At 43.9% G+C, this 3,570-nt stretch overlaps 1 protein-coding gene across 2 annotated transcripts in view; it reads left to right on the top strand.

Annotated features, from left to right (window-relative positions):
- The first annotated feature begins 1,869 nt into the window (after positions 1 to 1,869).
- LOC106814346 (tRNA-splicing ligase RtcB homolog) overlaps positions 1,870 to 3,570 on the top strand; it is a 39,215-nt gene continuing 37,514 nt past the window's right edge. Inside the window, exon 1 of one of the 2 annotated variants that reach the window (XM_014818646.1) lies at positions 1,870 to 1,901. The gene's annotated coding sequence lies outside the window, so the exon portion shown is untranslated. Of the gene's footprint in view, positions 1,902 to 2,258; positions 2,300 to 3,570 lie in introns of those variants that run through there. The other variant, XM_014818647.1, reaches the window with a different exon arrangement.

Here is a 3,570-nt window from a genome sequence, read left to right as displayed (position 1 = left end):
GCAACAGGCCGTGCCAGCCTCGGGTTGTGACATCGGGGTGAGTCACCACGGTACGGCCAGGCACAGCGATTGCGCCATCGGCGGGCCGGCTGGGTATATAAGGAGCACAGAATCGCAGCTCAGGCAGTTATTTTCAGGTCTAGGAAGAAGAGGAAGAAGAAGGAGAAGAAGCAGCCGAGAACGAGGAGAAAGAGGAAGAGGCAGTTAGGTACAGGTCCAGGAAGAACGGGAAGAGGAAGAGGAAGAAGGAGAGGAAGCAGCCGAGGACGACGGAAAAGAGGGAGAGTTATTTTTCAGGGATAGGTTATAGGTAGGAAGGCGGGAAGAAGAAGGAGAGGGAGGAAGGAACAGAGAGAGAGCGAACGGCAGCGTTGTAGCGAGAGGATAGACGCACAGGTTTTTCAGGTAGGTGTAAACCAGAGCCGAACGGGAGAGGGGAATAAAACGGGCGAAGAACGGCATTCTGGTAGAGCTAGGAGCGACGGCGGGGGAGATACCTGGGAGACTGTGTGGATCCACGCAAGGCAAGGACGAACGTGAGGGAAGCAGACGGAGCCGGCGACGCGTAGATATTAGACGGGATCAATAAAAGGTCCGCTGCATATACGAATGCAGGGGAATCATTTGTACATTAGTAACACGCAATAAAAGCTATATCCCCGTATCGTTAACCGAATCTCACCGTGTTCTGTTCATCTGGTACTACCTGTTATCTGCTACGTGTTCATCGCCGTCCTGCCTAATACATCGACAGGAGCGGACTCTGAATCCCACTACTGGACACGCGTTACGAACTAACGTCTGTCAAACCGTAGTCGACTCTACCCTAGGGGCACTACAGTAGAGAACCACGTAGAGAACTTTGGTAGTAAATACATTTCGTGTATATTTTCCAATATTTTACCATTAAGCGTTCAATAAAAGTGCCTGCTAGGGCTATAGTACTAGACCGTAGAGCTAGGGCGGTTCAAGGATAGAGAACATGGGTCCCAATAAAACCAATGTCATTTACATCAATATAAATATAATATTATATCAATATAATAGGTCAGGGTTATGGTTAGGGTTAGGGTAAGGGTTAGGGTTAGAATTAGGGTTAGGGTTAGGTTTAGGCACATTGGTTTTATTGGGCCCCATGTTCTCTATCCTTGGGCCGCTAGGGCTGTACTAACCCGACCAGGCTGTGTGACTAACGTCAATACACCTATTCTACACGTATTCTAACCCTAGCAATACCGTTTCTTGGAGCTAGGGCTGTACTAGACCGAATAATTCTGTTCCATATAACCTTTTTTATATTTTGGTGAGGGTTATTATTGGGGGGGGGGAGGGTCCAATAACCCTCACCAAAATATAAAAAAGGTAATATGAGACAGAATTATTCGGTCTAGGGCTGTACCTGACTGTACCACTACCCAGTACTCAGGACAGTAGTCAGTACCACTCGTATAGGCACTACCAGTACCAGGACTGGCAGGAGTCAGGACAGTCAGAAGAAGTCCAAATTGTACGTAGCCTGCACAGTACAAGCGTTCTTTAGAAGTTTACAATCGTTACAAATTCAACTTTTTACACAATTTATATATATATATATATATGCATAATATGGTGCTGCTTCGTAGTAGCAGTACTAGTGACAGTGTGAAAGTCTACCTATGTCAGTATGTTTGGCCCTTGCCACATGTTTGGATGGACATCGCCATTTTATGTCACATGATCACTAGGCGTACGCTGATTAGTCACTGATTCAAGACGACACCGAAAAGGTTTCCTTGTCGTTTTACTATTGCGACGAAGAGGAGGAACCCATCTATCCTGAATTAGTGAGAAGCATGAATTGATGTGAAATATTTTCTGTTCAAGCGTCAGTAGTGATTATTGAACGTCGGTTTGTATTGACGGTATGTAAACTGATGAATGTAAAATTGTATGTTTGCTGCTCACGTATATTTTTTTCCTAATTATACTATACTTTAGTTACAACTACAAGTACTAGTAACAAACAACTAGCCTACAACCAAAAACTACCAACAACAACTACCTACTAGTACTACCAACAACAAACAAGCCTACTGACTTACTGTATAATTATTAATATTATTTAGATACAATGTGAATGTCAATAATGTAACCCAAACCCAAGAGGACCCCTATCCTCTTGGGTTTGGGTTACATTATTGTATCTAAATATTATTAGGCTTATACTTATAGGGTCTATGTTCCCCAATTGGGTACTGCCGGAACGTACCCTGGGTACGGTCCGGTATACCAGAACGTACCCTGGTCACTATTTGATATGGTTAGGGTTAGGATTAGGGTTAGGGTTAGGATTAGGGTTAGGGTTAGGATTAGGGTTAGGGTTAGGATTAGGGTTAGGGTTCGGGTTAGGGTTAGGGAGTATGCGTAGGCGAGTCCCTAGACTCGTTAGTGGAGGAGGCTATAGGTACGGTCCGGCACATAATATAGTACCAGGGTACGTTCCGGTATACCGGACCGTACCCAGGGTACGTTCCGGCAGTACCCCGGGGGACATAGACCCTATCAGCATTAATTAGTGTATACATTAGTACCCCAGTTAGTAGTTACAATATAAATATTATCATATATAGCCCTAAACCGACCAGGCTCTCTGACTGTTACACGTGATAGGACTCGCCAACGCAACGCCTCTCGCCAACGTAGTGTTAAGCGAGAAGGGAACTTAGTTGTGGCTAACCTAGCTCATGTCAAATCAACAACAACACTCAACACTCTCTAGGCCTACTGTCTGCACTCAACAATTTGAACAATGTCAACTTTGTTGTCCACATGCACTTGGAACGTTCCAATAATATAATAAAATGATGGCAAATAAACACGAAATGTATATACTAGTAGTAGTACTACTAATATACTATTACTAATGTCTTACTGTTTCTCTACTCTCTTTCGCCTTTTATTGTCGATAACTTCCTGTTTACTGTTCAAATGCTCCTCTGCAACACAATGAAGTATACCGCACGCACGTACAACACTGTGCACAAGTGACAAGGTGACAAACATTCAACAACAAAATTATTGAGACTATATATATATATCTAGAGTATAGACTAAGAGACTCCAGAGAGAATAGAGACTATATATTCTTGTTTGCGCACAGCAGAGTGCGTGTGCCCGTGCAGTGTACTTGTGTGTTGCAGAGGAGCTTTAAACTATTTACAGGAAATTATCGGCAATAATAGGTGAAATAGAGTAGAGAAACATCAAGACTTTGGTAGTAAATACAGTTCGTGAATATTTGCCATCATTAGCTCATCTGACATAGTCAGATGCAGCTTGTAGAATCGCATGATCGTCCGTCCGTCCGGTCGTCCGTCCGTCCGTCCGTCCGACCGTCAACAGTTGTGCACAAATCTTAACCGCTCGACGTACGGTCACGATATTCGGCACATTGGGGGGGATCGTCAAAACGAGTTGGGCTGTCGAAGCTGGGGGTCAAAGGTCAAAGGTCAAGAGGTGTAAAAGAAGGGGGAACATTCACTCCTTAACTTAAGGGCAATGTCATTTACATCAATATAAATATAATATTAT

This window comes from Priapulus caudatus, unplaced genomic scaffold, assembly GCF_000485595.1.
Source record: "Priapulus caudatus unplaced genomic scaffold, Priapulus_caudatus-5.0.1 Scaffold910, whole genome shotgun sequence".
In the NCBI taxonomy this organism is placed as follows: domain Eukaryota; kingdom Metazoa; phylum Priapulida; class Priapulimorpha; order Priapulimorphida; family Priapulidae; genus Priapulus; species Priapulus caudatus.
This window is presented reverse-complemented; position numbering and strand designations above follow the sequence as displayed.